The following is a 16,835-nucleotide window of genomic DNA, read 5'->3' on the forward strand; positions in this document are numbered from 1 at the left end:
TGAGCCTCCAGGTATAGCAGGCCTAGTCCTGGTTCCAATGGGGCTCGGGGAGTGCAGCTAGAGCATGTTTCTCAGTCCCACAGTGGTGGGCATCATTCGGTGTACTCTCCGTGTCCCTTCCTTCGCCTGGTGTCCCTTCAGACCTCTCCTTCAGGCTCATTGGTGTTCATGACGTTTGTGTATTAGGGGACAAATCCTGCCTAAGCTCTGTGTATGCAAACAGGTGTCTCCCAGCTTTGGATGTGTCGCTTGCATTTTTCAGACGGAGTTTCCCATAGTCCAAATCTTTGATTTGACAAAGTTCACAGTGTTCCCTGGTTACTCTTTGTGTTGTGCCTTTCTGTATTGTGTGTGAAGACTCAGAGCTCATGTCGAATATCTGCTCCATTTCCTTCTGGATTTGTGAACTGTTTTGCATGGAACGTATGTCTAGGAATCATTTGAAGTGCATTTGTTGAGAGGTGTCAAGTTTCCATGGACATGCATTTCATCCCCTCTGGTTTCGAAATGCGTTGTTCCTAAACTCTTTTGGAGACCTTCTAGGAAAGATGGGTGTTTTTCAGCTTGCGTTTCCACAGTTGAATGGATTCAGCAGCTCTAGTAGCAGGGACGCTGTGTCCAGTGAAAAGGGAGTTGCGTGTGGCCTCCATTTCAGCACCGAACCGCAGGTCGGGTTGACAGGGCGCTGATCTTCTTTCTGTGAGTCAGAGGGCACAGGCATCCTTATGTGCCTTTGGCCGTGTGAGCAGCTGAAGGGAGTTTCGTCACGGCATGCGCCCTGCAGGCCTGAGGCTTCGGATCGCCAGAGGTGAACATCTCAGAGGCCAGGAGCAACCGTGCCAGAAGTGGATTGGGATCCATCCTGAGGGTGAGAACTGATCATCAAGAGATGCTCCTGTGGGACTTTGATGGGTCTGGCACACTCTTCTCCCAGTGTGCGAGAGAGATGTCTATGGGCTCTGCTAGGCCCTCCACTCCCTCTTGTGTTCCCGAAGGTGGTTGTCACCATCCTGAGCCCCTAGCTCTGAGATGATGTCCATTGCCACCTGCACTGTGTTTCCCTTTGCCCGCGTGTCCATGTGAAGCGTCAGGCCATCTCTGAGCTACACTAGCCATGTGCGTTGCCTCTCATTCAACCTGAAAATGTTTCTTCTTTTTCCTTCCCGGTCACTGATTTTCTCGAGCTTGTGGGGGCCACAAGCCTGGTGGGTCTTTCTCTGGCCTTGTGTTCTGTGGAACACTTGTCACTTTTTTGGTGTGGGTTTATCTTTCCATTTCTCCTGCCTGGTTTATTGTTGTGAGTTTTTTTGTGTCTGTGGAAGAACTCAGCGTTTTCCCGGTGCCTGAGGTGTCCCAATTTCAACAGCATTGTCTACCTGGAGATTCTGAGCACATTTGCCGAGAGGGCTTCGATTGGCAGATGACATCTTAGAAAGACCTAAACTGTCCTTTCAGATACCCAAAGTCTCCTTCCAATGACAGAGAAACCAGAATTCTCCAGTTTGGTCTTCCAACATGTGGGGAGTCAGAATAATCTCCTGGAGAAGGGAAAAGCTACCCACTCCAGGATTCTGGCCTAGAGATTTCCATGGATTGTAGAATTCATGGGGATGCCAAGACTCTAACAATACTGAGAGACTATAATTTTCACCTTCAGTCAGAACAAAATCCAATTTCCTATCATTTCAGTGTTTAGCATTGATTAGCGACCTCGAAAGGATGGGAAGATATGCAGAGAGAAGAAGACTCAATGTTGTCAGGTGGGGGAGAGAGGAACAGGGAGTGCTTGCCATGAATCCAGGCTTTGCTGGGAAGTAAGGGGAGGATAGAATGAGGTTTTCCCAATGTAGACAGTGGTAATTCCTACACAGCGTTGTGAAGGCCTCCATACCCCAACTGGAATCAAGGAAGGAAACTTTATTGACACACACTTACGAGCAAAATATACTGAAGCCATAAACGACATAAAAGATGAGGAGAAAGATGCCTAGGAGCCTGATGAAAATCAGCTCAGGGGAAGGGTAGTCATTCTCCCCTGGGTGGGGAGGGAGTGGACAGAGTCCATAAGGAACACACACGGATGGAGTCTGTAGAGCCTACCATGCCCCTGGACCAGGTGGTTGACGAAAGGGCTCTGGGCTACTGTTCAGAGCAGGGGTCTGTTCTCCCCACAGGGGTGGGACAGTCATGATGTGCGTCTGATTCCTTGGCAGGAGGGAGGGCAGGCTGCCCATGCGCAGGTGGTCACCCAGGCCCTGACTCGGGTTCTGCCGCCAAAGCCCGAGCAGGTGAAAGTGCACTTGGAGGTGGAGGTTCTGGAAGGCGGGGTGGGACATCGGGGCCTGGGGCTGGGTGTCGTTCAGGCACAGAGTTCCTATGTGCTGAGTGTTCTGGCCAGTACCCGGCTGGCACCGTGTCTTTGGGAGGGGACGTCTCAGGTCTCGATCTCCCCTCCGTGGATCCCTGGGTCCTGCACCTGGAGCTCCCACCTCCGTAGGGACAGGTCTTGGACATGGAGGCTGGCTGAGTTTGAAGGCCAGAGCTAGAGCTTGGGGAGAAAAAAGTTTGCCACAGGCCAGCCTTGCCATTTGCCTAAGTGGGCCCAAAAGCTTCCTAGAGATTCGCTTAGAAGTCCAGCATCAGAGTCTTCTCTGCCGTCTCCACGATGGGTGGTGTGAGGCCAGCCTTTGTTCCAGGCCCAGCCCCAGCTCTGGGGGACTCCTCCCTGTGTGGCTCAGCACCGCCTCCCCATGCTCGCATGCAGCAGCCCCAGCCACCTCACCTGTGTGCTCTGCCGTGCTGGACTCCAGCTCCTCCTGCTGCCTCCGAGGCAGGGTTTCTCCAAGCTCTGGGCCAGAGCCGGCAGCGCTGAGCTCCGTGGCAGCCTGAGTCTTGGCCCTGGGGTGTGTGCTGGGTGGCGTCTGGGCAGCAGGCCTTGCCCGCTTTCTCTTCACCGCCAGTTGGGCTGAGCCCTCCGTGGCCACGCCCACCTGTAGCCTGCACTGGGCATCCCGGGCAGGGGCTGGTGCTCTGAGCCCTCCCTCTGGGAGGTGGATGGGGTGTGCACTTGAGGGACCTCCTTGGGTGGAAAGCTGTGCAATGACAGTGACTATCAGCCAGCCCTGCTTCGATATTTCTGAGCTGAGCCTGGTGGGAATGGCTGCTGCTTCTGCCCGTCAGCCTTTCTGCTCCCAGAAAGAGCAAAGAGACCAGTGTCCGCTGATACCCACCCGGGAGGACGGAGACCACCCTGAGGGCGTGAGGTAAGCCTGTGCAGCAAGTTTTGCCTGGACTCTCCCCATGCCACCCAGCCTGCTGTCCCCTGGGGTGTGGACACAAGCGGCCCACGTCTCCTGACCCACGTGCTGCTGGGCTTTCTTGAGGCAGACACACCCCGAGAAACCCCCATCCACACACACGGGAAAGCCTGAGGCTTCCCTGGGTGGGACCTAGAGGTTGCTGGAACCGGCCTGGGTTTCCCCTGTTACCTTTCTGTTCCTTTGGGCAAAGGGCCAGAGGCATCTCGGGGGGGCCGTGAGCCAGCGTCGACTGCATTCCACACTCTGCCTGTGAGCTCACCTGAGGGCCCGGCCTCTGGGCAGGGGCAAACAGCAGAACATTTGACAGCAAGCGATCTGGCCAGGGGCTCCACTCCACTGGAGAGGACTGGATACCCGGGTTGCGGGTTCTGTTGGTTCTGTTGCCAGGAACTGACATCATTTCCTGGTTTATGGCCGAGGTCCCTTCCACAAAGCTCCCCAAGGGAACCTCTGGGTTTCTGGTTGTTCCCCCACGCCCTTATGCCATGTACAGGCACAGTGACACCCTCTCAGCCCATCCCACAGCCTTGGGGAGACCTGGGTGCATCCAGGGCCTGAGCTCTGAGGACACAGCTGCTTTCATCCCAGGTTCCTTCTTCTCAGAAGTGATGTGGCCAGGAGCAAGCCATGTGCCCTGCAGGGTCCCCCAGTCTCTCAATCTGCATAGTGGGGTTCACTCTCCCGTCTCCTGCCTAGGTCTCTCAGCCTACGGACAGCTCCAGTGCGTGTTCAAACTTTGGGCCGCTATCACATGGAGCTTGGCACTGAGACTTCCCAAAGGACGGATTCCAAACAGGGCTGACATAGCACAGAATGGGGCAGAATCAGGCCTGGATGGGCTCTAGGACCTGGGAAAAGGCAGTCCAATTCCTGCCTATTTCTTGGTCCCCGCATTGGGAGGACCTGAAGGTCATGTTCAGACATTGCCCCCTCTGATATCAACCTTCCTCGTCCTCTTCAAGTGTCCAACTCAGCCTCGAGGGGTGGGGGAGGCTGCCCCAACAGTGGCTCCTCGCATCCTTGTCTTTGAGTCTCATCATTGTGGGTCATTTTCCCCCTTGCAGGGGGAATAGGCACTGTCATTGTTTCCAACTTCAAGAGAGATTCATGCAAATTCTGTGAAATCAACACATTTCCTCTCTCCATTTTTCAGTCTCTTGCCCTCCTTCCGTCTCTTTCTTCACCTTTCCAAATTCAGTCTGTCTCTTCCTATCTGTATCTCTCCTGTGGATGCTCGCATGCCTGTGAATGCATGTACGCATGTATATTGTTGATCTAGGGTGAGGCTTTAGGGTTTCCTTTCGAGTAATGTAAAGGTTTGGGGTTGGAGTTGGTGTTAGGGGAAGGGATAGGTCTGGGGTTTGTTCTGGGAGACGTAGTGGTGTGAGTTCTCAGTCTCTTTTACGTAAGATCCCCTTCTCTGATATTCTGCTTGCAAATATGCTTTTGTGTTCAATTTGTTAACATTTTGATTTGTGAAAGCTTATCTTTTCTGTTGCAATTCTGTTCAAGTGGCCGGAAGCCCATGGGTGTCCTTTGGTTTCCTGTTTCCTTGACCTAAAGAGACCCAATTCTGATAACCCGCCCACACACACATGTTGAGAAGTCCCTCACAGTAAGGAGCCTGTGGCCCGTCCTTATTTTCAGGAGTTTCATCACGTCAGGGTTTGTGTTGATGTGTTTCACTGAATCTGAGGTTCTATGAGAACAAAAGCCAATGTGATTGTTCTGATGGAACCATCTCCAATTCCCACGGCATTTCATTGCTGAGGCTCTTGTTCACATTCCTTTCTCCTGCCCTCCTTTGGCGTTGAGGAATTGACCATAGAAGCTTGAGTTTATTTCTTGACCCTCAATTCCATTCCATGGATCTGGTTCTGCATGTTTTATATATTCCCAGTACCATGCTGTCCTGATGATCTTAGTGTGATAGTTTAATTGGCTATCAGTCAACCTATTATGACCATTTCAGTGCTTTGCGGCAGATTGCATTGACTCTTTTGACTCCTTTGTGATTCCATAGACATTTTTGAAATCTTTGGTTATACTGCCCTGAGAGCAGCCATTGGTATTTTAAGAGGAATAGCAGGGAACTTCAGGATTGCCCCAAGGTGGGGGTCGGGGGGAGGGGGAAGTGACATCATCTTACAAGGAAGAATACTTCTGATCCGTGAGCACAGCTTCCTTTCCATTGGATTGGTGGGCTTCACCTTCTTTCATCCATCTCTTGCAATTCTCTGAGAAGAAGGGGCTTCACTCCTGGGTTAGATGGAGTCCTAGCTATTGCCTTTCAGAGAATGTCACTGTCTATGGGGTTGATCCTTGCCTTCTCCTTCTAAGCGTTTGCTACGAGTGTTAGAAATTCCAAGGATTTCTCTTCCCCTTCCTCACTGTCCATCTCTCTGAGACTCCAGGTAGAAAAGTCCTAGTCCAGGGTTCCATGGGGTTCGGCAAGTGCAGCCAGACCTTGTTTCTCAGGCCCTCAATGCTGGGCATCATTCGGTGTACTCTCCGTGTCCCTTCCTTCGCCTGGTGTCCCTTCATACTTCTCCTTCAGGCTCGTTGGTGTTCATGTCGTTTGTGTATTAGGGGCCAAATCCTGCCTAAGCTCTGTGTATGCAAACAGCTGTCTCCCAGCTTGGGATGTGTCATTTTCATTTACAGACGGTCTTTCCCAGAGTCCAAATCTTGGATTTGACAAAGTTCACTGTGATCCCTGGTTACTCTTTGTGTAGTTCCTTTCCGTACTGTGTGTGAAGACTCAGAGCTCATGTCTAATGTCTGTTCCAATTCCTTCTGGATTTGAGATCCGTTTTGCATGGAACGTATGTCTAGGAATCATTTGAAGTGCATTTGTTGAGAGGTGTCAAGTTTCCATGGACCAGCACGCCATCCCCTCTGGTTTCCAAATGCGTTGCTCCTAAACTCCTTTGGACTCATTCTCGGAAAGATGGGTGTTTTTCAGCTTGCATTTCCATAGTTGAATGGATTCAGCACCTCTAGCAGGAGGGACGCTGTGTCCAGTGAAAAAGGAGTCCCATGGGGCCTCCATTTCAGCACCGATCCCCAGGTCGGGTTGACAGGACGCTGATCTTCCATCTGTGAGCCAGAGGCCACAGGCATCCTTGTGTGCTCTTGGCTGTATGAGCAGCTGAATGGAGTTTCGTTTCTGCAGGCCCCAGTAGGCCTGCGGCTTCAGACTGCCAGAGATGAGCATCTCTGAGGCCAGAAGCAACCGTGCCAGAAGTGGAGTGGGAACCACCCTGAGGGTGGGCACTGATTGTCAAGAGATGCTCCTGTGAAACATTGATGGGTCCAGCACACTCTTCTCCCAGAGAGCAAGAGAGATGTCTATGGGCTCTGCTAGGCCCTCCGCTCCGTCTTGTGGTCCTGAAGGCTGGTTGTCACCATCCTGAACACCTGGCTCTGAGATGATGACCACCGCCACCTGCACTGTGTTTCCCTTTGCCCGCATGTCCATGCAAAGTGTCAGTCCGTCTCTGAGTTGCACTAGCCATGTGGATTGCCCCTCATTGGACCTGCACATGTTTCTTCTGTTTCCTTCCCTATTATTGATTTTCTCGAGCTTGTGGAGGCCACAAGGTTGGTGGGTCTTTCTCTGGCCTTGTGTTCTGTGGAACACTTGTCCCTTTGTTGGTGTGTGTTTATCTTTCCATTTCTCCTGCCTGGTTTCCTGTTGTGAGTTTGTGCCTGCGGAAGAACTCAGCGTTTCCCTTGTGCCTGAGGTATCCCACCTTCAACAGCATTGCTTACCTGGATGTTCTGAGCACATTTGCCGAGAGGGCTTCGATTGGCAGATGACATCCTGTAAGGACCTACACTCTCCTTTCAGATATCCAAAGACTCCTTCAAATAACATAGAAACCAGAATTCTCCAGTTTGGTCTTCCAATATGTGGGACGTCAGAACAATCCCCTGGAGAAGGGAAAAGCTACCCACTCCAGGATTCTGGCCTAGAGATTTCCATGGACTGTAGAATTCATGGGGATGTCAAGACTCTAACAATACTGAGAGACACTAAATTTCACGTTCAGTCAGAGCGAAATCCAGTTTCCTATCCTTTCAGTGATTGGCTTTGACTGGGTACCCGGAAAGAATTGGAATAAATGCAGAGAGAAGAAGACTCAATGTTGTCCGGCGGAGGAGAGAAGAACGGAGTGTGCTTGCTATGAATCAAGGCTTTGCTGGGAAGTGGGGGGGGGGGGTAGAATGAGGGTGTCTGAATGTAGACAGTGGTGATGCTTACACAGGATTTTTAAGGCCTCCATATTCCCAAATGGAATCAAGGAAGGAAACTTTATTGACACACACCTATGACCAAAATATACACAAAGGCATCAAAGACATAAAAGATGAGGAGAAAGATGCCTAGGAGCCTGATGAAAATCAGCTTAGGGGAAGGGAAGTCAATCTCTCCTGGGTGGGGAGGGAGTGGACGGCATCCATGGGGAACACACAGGGATGGAGGCTGCAGAGCCAACTGCGCCAATTGACGAGGTGTTTGCCGAAAGGGCTGTGGGCCTCTGTCCAGAGCAGGGGCTTGTTCTCCGTGCAGGGGTGTGACAGTCATGGTGGACATCTGAGTCCTTGGCAGGAGCCAGAACAGGCTGCCCCTGCACAGGTGGTCACTCAGGCCCTGACTCGGGTTCTGATGCCAAAGCCCGAGCAGGTGAAAGTGCACGTGGATGTGGAGGTTCTGGAAGGCGGGTTGGGACATTGGGGCCTGGGGTCGGGGTCGTGCAGGCACTGAAATCAGATGTGCTGAGGGTGCTGGCCAGTACCCGCCTGGCCCATGTCTTTGGGAGGGGACGTCTCAGGCCTCGATCTCCCCTCAGTGGATCGCTGGTTCCTGCACCTGGAGTTCCCACATCCAGAGGGACAGGTCCTGGACGTGGAAGCCGGCTGAGATTGACGACCATAGCTACAGTTGGGGGAGAAGAGAAGTTTGCCACAGGCCAGCCTTGCCATGTGTCTAAGTGGGCACGAAATCTTCCTAGACATTCGCTTCGAAGGCCCAGCATCAGAGTCTTCTCTGCAGACTCCAAGATGGTTGGTGTTGGGCCATGCTTTGGTCCAGACCCAGAAACAGCTCTGCGGGACTCCTCTCTGTGTGGTTCATCACCGCCTCTCCATGCTCACATGCAGCACCTCAGCCTCCTCACCTCTGTGCTCTGCAGTGCTGGGCTCAAGGTCCTCCTGCTGCCTTCGAGGCAGTACTTCTCGGAGCTCTGGGTCAGAGTCTGCTGTGCTGAGCTCCGTGGTAGCCTGAGACTGGGCCCAGGGTGTGTGCTGGGTGGTGTCTGGGCAGCAGGACTTTCCTGCTTCCTCTTCACTGCCAGTTGCCCTGAGCCCTCCGTGGCCACGCTCACCTGGAGCCTGCACTGTGCCTCCAGGGCAGGGGGCTCTGAGCCCTCCCTCTGGGAGGTGGATGAGGTGTGCCTCTCAGGGGACACCTTGGGTGGGACTCTGCAATGACAGTGACCATCAGCCAGCCCTTCTTCGAAATCTCTGAGCTGAGCCTGGCCAGAATGGCTGCTGCTTCTGCCCGTCTGCCCTTCTGCTCCCAGAAAGAGCAGAGATGAGTGTCTGCTCAGGTACCCACCCGGGAGGACGGAGACCCGCCTGAGGGCGTGAGGTCAGCCTGGGCAGCAGGCTCTGCCCATACTCTCCACATGCCAACCTGCCTGCTCTCCCCTGGGGTGTGGACACTAGCGGCCCATGGGCTCTTGACCCACATGCGGCTGGGCTTGCTTGAGACAGACACACCCCGAGACAGTCCCGTCCACAGACAGGGAAAGACCTCAGGCTTCCCTGGGTGGGACGGGAGAGGTGGCTGTACCCGGTCTGGGTTTCCCCTGTTACCTTTCTGTTCCTTTGGGCAAAGGGCCAGAGGCCTCTCGGGGGAGCCCTGAGCCAGTGTCTACCACGTTTACACACTCTGCCTGTGAGCTCGCCTGAGGGCTCAGCCTCTGGGCAGGGGCAAACAGCAGAACATCTTGACAGCAAGAGATCTGGCCAGGGGCTCCTCTCCTCTGGGGAGGCCTGGATACCCGGGTTGCGGGTTCTGTTGTTTCTGTTGCCAGGAAGTGACATCATTTCCATTTTCATGGCCGAGGTCCCTTCCACATAGCTCCCCAAGGGAACCTCTGGGTTCTGGTTGTTCCCTTACGCTCTTATGCCACGTGCATGCACAGTGACACCCTCACAGCCCACCCCATAGCCTTGTGGAGACCTGGGTGCAGCCAGGGCCTGAGCTTTGAGGACACAGCTGTTTTCAGCCCAGGCTCCTTCTTCACAAAAGTGATGTGGCCCTGGGCAAGACATGTGCCACGCACGGTTTCCCCAGTCACTCATTTGCATAGTGGCGGTCACTCTCCTGTCTCCTGCCTAGGTCTATCAGCCTACGAACAGCTCCAGTGCCTGTTCAAACTTTGGGCCGCTATCACATGGAGGTTGGCACTGAGACTTCCCAAAGGATGGATTTCAAACAGGGCTGACATAGCACAGAATGGGGCAGAATCAGGCCTGGATGGGCTCTAGGACCTGGGAAAAGGCAGTCCCCTTCCTGCCTATTTCTCGGTCCCCGCCTTGGGAGAACTGGAAGGTCATATTCAAACATCGCCATCTCTGAAATCAACCTTCCTCGTCCTCCTCGACTGTTCCACTCAGCGTTGAGGGGTGGCAGAGTCTGCCCCAACAGTGACTCCCCGCATCCTTGTCTTTCAGTCTCATCATCGTGGGTCATTTTCCCCCTTATAGGGGGAATATGCACTGTCATTGTTTCCAACCTCAAGAGAGATTCATGCAAATTCTGTGAAACCTACTCATTTCCTCTCTCCATTTTTCAGTCTCTTGCCCTCCTTCCATCTCTTTCTTGACCTTTCCAAATTCAATCTGTCTCTTCCTCTCTATTTCTCTCCTGTGGATGCTCCATGCCTGTGAATGCATTTACACATGTATATTGTTGACCTAGCGTAACCTTTAGGGTTTCCTTTCAAATGATGTAAAGGTGTGGGGTTGGAGTTGGTGTTAGGGGAAGTGATTAGTCTGGGGTTTGTTCTGGGAGATGTAGTGGTGTGAGTTCTCAGTATCTTTTATGTAGGAACCACTTTTCCGATATTCTGCTTGCAAATATGCTTTTGTGTTCAGTTTGTTACCATTTTGATTTGTGAATGCTTAGCTTTTCTGTTGCAAGCGTGTTCAAGTGGACAGAAGCCCATGGCTGTCTTTTGGTTTCCTTTTTACTTGACGTGAAGAGACTGAATTTTGCTTCCACCCCACACACATGTTGAGAAGTCCCTGACATTAAGGAGCCTATGGCCCGTGCTTATTTCCAGGAGTTTCATCACTTCAGGCATTGCGTTGATGTGTTTCACTGAGTCTGAGGTGCTGTAAGACCAAAAGCCAATGTGACTGTTCAGATGGAACCATATCCAATTCCCACGGCCTTTCGTTGCAGAGGCTCTTATTCCCATTCGTATCGCATTCCCTCCTTTGGCGTAGAGGAATTGACTGTAGAAGCTTTGGTTTATTTCTGGAGCCTCAGTTCCATTCCATGGATCTGGTTCTGCCTGTTTGATTTCTTCCCAGTACCATGCTGTCCTGATGATCCTAGTGTGATAGTCTAATTGGCTATCAGGCAGCCTGTTATGTCCATTTCAGGTCTTTGGGGCAGATTGCATTGATTCTTTTGACTCCTTTGTGTTTCCATAGATATTTTGGTATTCCTTGTTTATCATGCCCTGAGAACAGCCATTGGTATTTTGAGAGGAATAGCGGGGAACCTCTGGATTGCGCCATGGTGGGGGTCAGGGGGAGGGGAAGGTGATGTCACCTTACCAGGAAGAATTTTTCTGATCCGTGAGCACAGCTTCTTTTCCATAGGATTGGTGGGCTTCACCTTCTTTCATCCATCTCTTGCAGTTCTCTGAGAAGAGGGGCTTCCCTCCTGGGTTAGATGGACTCCTAGCTATTGCCTTTCAGGAAATGTCACTCTCGGTGGGGTTGATCCTTGCCTTCTCCTTCTAAGCGTTTGCTGTGAGTGTTAGAAATGCCAAAGATTTTTCTTCTCATTCATCACTGTCCATCTCTCTGAGCCTCCAGGTAGAACAGGCCTATTCCAGGGTGCCACGGGGCTCGGGGATTTCAGCTAGACAGTGTTTCTCAGGCCCTCAATGCTGGGCATCATTCGGTGTACTCTCTGTGTCCCTTCCTTCGCCTGGTGTCCCTTCAGACCTCTCCTTCAGGTTCCTTTGTGTTCATGTCATTTGTGTATTAGGAGCCAAATCCTGCCTAAGCTCTGTGTATGCAAGCAGTTGTCTCCCAGCTGGGAGGTGTCTTTTGCATTTTTCAGACAGTCTTTCCCAGATTTCAAATATTGGATTTAACAAAGTGCACTGTGTTTCCTGGTTACTCTTTGTGTAGGGCCTTTCTGTATTGTGTGTGAAGACTCAGAGCTCATGTGTAATGTCTGCTCCATTTCCTTCTGGATTTGTGAACCGTTTGGCATGGAACGTATGTATAGGAATCATTTGAAGTGCATTTGTTGAGAGGTGTCAAGTTTCCATAGACATGCATGTCATCCCCTCTGGTTTCCAAATGCGTTGCTCCTAAACTCTTTTGGAGCCTTTCTCGGAAAGATGGGTGTTTTTCAGCTTGCATTTCCACAGTTTAATGGATTCAGCAGCTCTATCATCTGGGACTCTGCGTCCAGTGAAAGGGGAGTCGGGTGCGGCCTCCATTACAGCACCGATCCCCAGTTCGGGTTCACAAGGCGCTGATCTTCCCTCTGAGATACTCAGGCCACAGGCATCTTTGTGCGCCCTTGGCTTTGTGAGAAGCTGAAGGTAGTTTCGTCTGCACAGGCCCCCAGCAGGCCTGCGTGTTCGGACTGCCAGAGGTGAGCATCTCAAGGCCAGGAGCAACTGTGCCAGAAGTGGAGTGGGATCCACCCTGAGGTTGGGCACTGATCGTCAAGAGATGTTCTTATGGGACTTTGATGGATCTGGCATATTCTTCTCCCAGAGAGCAAGAGAGGTGTCTATGGAATCTGCTAGGCCCTTCACTCCCTCTTGAGGTCCCAAAGCCTGGTTGTCACCATCCTGAGCACCTAGCGCTGAGATGATGACAACCGCCACCTGCATTGTGTTTCCCTTTGCCCGCGTGTCCATGCAAAGCATCAGGCCGTTTCTGAGCTACAGTAGCCATGTGCATGGCCTGTCATTGGACCTGCACATGTTTCTTCTGTTTCCTTCCTGATCACTGATTTTCACGAGCCTGTGGGGGACACACGGATGGTTGGTCTTGCTCTGGCCTTGTGTTCTGAGGAACACTTGTCCCTCTGTTGGTGTGGGTTTATCTTTTCATTTCTCCTGCCTGATTTATTGTTGTGAGATTTTTTTTGTGCTGGCAGAAGAACTCAGCGTTTCCCTGTGTCTGAGGTGTCCCACTTTCAACAGCACTGCCTACCTGGAGATTCTGAGCACATTTGCCAAGAGGACTTCGTTTGGCAGATGACCTTTTGAAAGGATCTACACTGTCCTCTCAGATACCCAAAGGCTCTCTCAAATGACATAGAAACCAGAATTCTCCAGTTTGGTCTTCCAATATGTTGGACTTCAGAACAATCCCCTGGAGAAGGGAAAAGCTACCCACTCCAGGATTCTGGCCTAGAGAATTCCATGGACTGAATTCATGGGGATGCCAATACTCTAACAATACTGAGAGACTATAACATTCTCTTTCATTCAGAACGAAATCCAGTTTCCTATACTTTCGGTGATTCGCATTGATTGGGAACCCCGAAAGGATGGGAAGGAATGCAGAGAGAAGAAGACTCAATGTTGTCCGGCGAGGAGGAGAGGAATGGAGTGTGCTTGCCATGAATCCAGGCTTTGCTGGGAAGTGGGGGGGGGGATCGAATGAGGGTGTCTGAATATAGACAGTGGTGATGCTTACACAGGACTGTGAAGGCCTCCATATTCCCAAATGGCATTAAGGAAGGAAATTTTATTCACACACACTTACAAACAAAATATACACGAAGGAATCAAAGACATAAAAGATGAGGAGAAAGATGCCTAGGAGCCTGATGAAAATCAGCTTAGGGGAAGGGAAGTCAATCTCTCCTGGGTGGGGAGGGAGTGGACGGCATCCATGGGGAACACACAGGGATGGAGGCTGCAGAGCCACCTGCACCACTGGACGAGGTGTTTGCCGAAAGGGCTGTGGGCCTCTGTCCAGAGCAGGGGCCTGTTCTCCTTGCAGGAGTGGGACATTCATGGTGGACATCTGAGTCCTTGGCAGGAGCCAGGACAGGCTGCCCCTGCAGGTGTTCACTCAGGCCCTGACTCGGGTTCTGCAGCCAAAGCCCGAGCAGGTGAAAGTGCACGTGGATGTGGAGGTTCTGGAAGGTGGGTTGGGACATCAAGGCCTACAGTTGGGGTCGTGTAGGCACAGAGATCAGATGTGCTGAGGGAGCTGGCCAGGACCTGGCTGGACCCGTGTCTTTGGGAGGGAACATCTCAGGTCTCAATCTCCGCTCCGTGGAATGCTGGGTCCTGCACCTGGCATTCCCTCCTCTGTAGGGACATCTCTTGGACTTGGAGGCTGGCTGAGTTTGACTGCCAGAGCTAGAGTTGCGGGAGAAGAAAAGTTTGACACAGGCCAGCCTTGCCATGTGCATAAGTGGGCATGAAAGCTTCCTAGACACTCGCTAAGAAGGCCCAGCTTCCGAGTCTTCTCTGCAGTCTCCACGATGTTTGGTGTGAGGCCAGGCTTTGGTCCAGGTCTAGCCTCTGGGGGACTCCTCCCTGTGTGGCTCAACACCGCCTCTCCACGCTCACATGTAGCAGCCCCAGACTCCTCAACTCTGTGCTCTGCCGTGCTGGGCTCCAGGTCCTCCTGCTGCCTCCAAGGCAGGGCTTCTCAGAGCTCTGGGTCAGATCCTGCTGTGCTGTTCCCCGTGGCAGCCTGAGACTGGGCCCCTGGGTGTGTGTTGGGTGGTGTCTGGGCAGCAATCCTTGTCCGCTTCCTCTTCATTGCCAGTTGGGCTGAACTCTCCATGTCCACGGTCACTTGCAGCCTGCACTGGGCCTCTGGACAGAGCGTTGGAGTCCGAGCCCTCCTTCTGGAGGGGCATGGGGTGTGCCCCTCAGGGGACACCTTGGGTGGGACTCGAGTGGGACTCTGTAATGACAGTGACCATCAGCCAGCCCTGCTTAGATGTTTCTGAGCTGAGCCTGGTCAGAATGGCTTCTGCTTCTGACCGTCTACCCTAGTGCTTCCAGAAAGAGCAGAGACGAGTGTCTGCTCAAATACTCACCCCTGAGGACGGAAAACCCCCCTGAGGGTGTGAGGTCAGCCTGGGAAGCCGGCTCTGCCCATAGTATCCTCATGCCACCCTGCCTGCTCTCCTCTGGGGTGTGGACACAAGCGGCCCACGGGATCTTGACCCACATGCGGCTGGGCATGCGTGAGGCAGACACACCCCGAGAAAACCCCATCCACACATAGGGAAAAGCCTCAGACTTCCCAGGCTGGGACGGGAAAGGTGGCCTGAACCGGCCTGGGGCTCCCCTGTTACCGTTCTCTTCCTTCTGGCAAAGGGCCAGAGGCTTTTTGGCGGGGCCCTGAGCCAGGGTCGACTGCGTTCCCACACATTCTGCCTGTGAGCTCGCCTGAGTCCCTGGCCTCTGGGCAGGGGCAAACAGCAGAACAACTTGACAACAAGCGATCCGGCTAGGGGCTCCTCTTCGCTGGGGAGGCCTAGATACACAGGATTAGGTTTCTGTTGGGTTCTGTTGCCAGGAAGTGACATCATTTCCTGAGTTCGTGTCCGAGGTCCCTTCCTCAAAGCTCCCCAAGGGAACCTCTGGGTTCCTGGCTGTTCCCCCATGCCTTTAGGCCACGTGCAGGCACAGTGACACCCACACAGCCCACCCCACAGCCTTGGGGAGACCTGGGTGCATCCAGGGCCTGAGCTCTGAGGAAACAGTTGCTTTTTCAGTCCTGTGGCCATTGCTGAGTTTTCCAGATTTGCTGGCATATTGAGTGCAGCACTTTCACAGCATCATTTTTCAGGATTTGAAATAGCTCAATTGGAATTCCATCACCTCCACTAGCTTTGTTCATAGTGATGCTCTCTAAGGCCCACTTGACTTCACATTCCAAGATGTCTGGCTCCAGTTGAGTGATCACACCATCCTGATTATCTTCATAGTGAAGATGTTTTTTGTACAGTTCTTCTGTGTATTCTTGCTACCTCTTCTTAATATCTTCTGCTTCTGGTAGGTCCATACCATTTCTGTCCTTTATCAAGCCCATTTTTGCATGAAATGTTCCCTTGGTATCTCTAATTTTCTTGAAAAGATCTCTTGTTTTTCCTATTCTGTTGTTTTCCTCTATTTCTTTGCATTGATCGCTGAGGAAGGTTTTCTTATCTCTCCTTGCTATTCTTTGGAACTCTGCTTTCAGATGCTTATATCTTTCCATTTCTCCTTTGATTTTCGCTTCTCTTCTTTTCACAGCTATTTGTAAGGCCTCCTCAGACAGCCATTTTGCTTTTTTGCATTTCTTTTCCATGGGGATGGCCTTGGTCCCTGTCTCCTGTACAGTATCATGAACCTCCGTCCAGAGTTCATCAGGCACTCTATCTATCAGATCTAGTCCCTTAAATCTATTTGTCACTTCCACTGTATAATCATAAGGTATTTGATTTGATTCATATCTGAATGGTCTAGTGGTTTTCCCTACTTTCATTAATTTAAGTCTGAATTTGGCAGTAAGGAGTTCATGATCTAAGCCACAGTCAGCTCCTGGTCTTGTTTTTGCTAACTGTATAGAGCTTCTCCATCTTTGGCTGCAAAGAATAAAATCAATCTGATTTTGGTGTTGACCATCTGGTGATGTCCATGTGTAGAGTCTTCTCTTGTGTTGTTGGAAGAGGGTGTTTGCTATGACCAGTGCGTTCTCTTGACAAAACTCAGTTAGCTTTTACCCTACTTCATTTTGTGCTCCAAGGCCAAATTTGCCTGTTACTCCAGATGTTTCTTGACTTCCTACTTTTACATTTCAGTCCCCTATAATGAAAAGGACATCTTTTTTGGGTGTTAGTTCTAATAGGTCTTGTAGGTCTTCACAGAACCGTTCAACTTCGGGTTCTTCAGCATTACTGGTTGGGGTATAGACTTGAATTACTGTAATATTGAATTGTTTTCCTTGGAAACGAACAGTAATCATTCTGTCGTTTTTAAGATTGCATCCAAGTACTGCATTTCGGACTCTTTTGTTGACCATGATGGCTACTCCATTTCTTCTAAGGAATTCCTGCCCACAGTAGTAGATATAATGGTCATCTGAGTTAAATTCACCCATTCCAGTCCATTTTAATTCACTGATTCCTAGAATGTCTATGTTCACTCTTGCCATCTCCTGTTTGACCACTTACAATTTGCCTTGATTCATAGACCTAACATTACAGGTTCCTAATCAATA

The 16,835-nt window shown here is 51.5% G+C and overlaps 1 pseudogene; it reads right to left on the reverse strand.

The window, feature by feature from the left end:
• Nucleotides 1-1,931: 1,931 nt before the first annotated feature.
• On the reverse strand, nt 1,932-7,145 carry LOC148778260 (uncharacterized; annotated as a pseudogene).
• Between the last annotated feature and the right edge of the window lie 9,690 nt (nt 7,146-16,835).

Source organism: Moschus berezovskii, chromosome 4, assembly GCF_049115385.1.
Source record: "Moschus berezovskii isolate FMDL1 chromosome 4, NW_MosBer_1.0, whole genome shotgun sequence".
NCBI lineage: Eukaryota > Metazoa > Chordata > Mammalia > Artiodactyla > Moschidae > Moschus > Moschus berezovskii.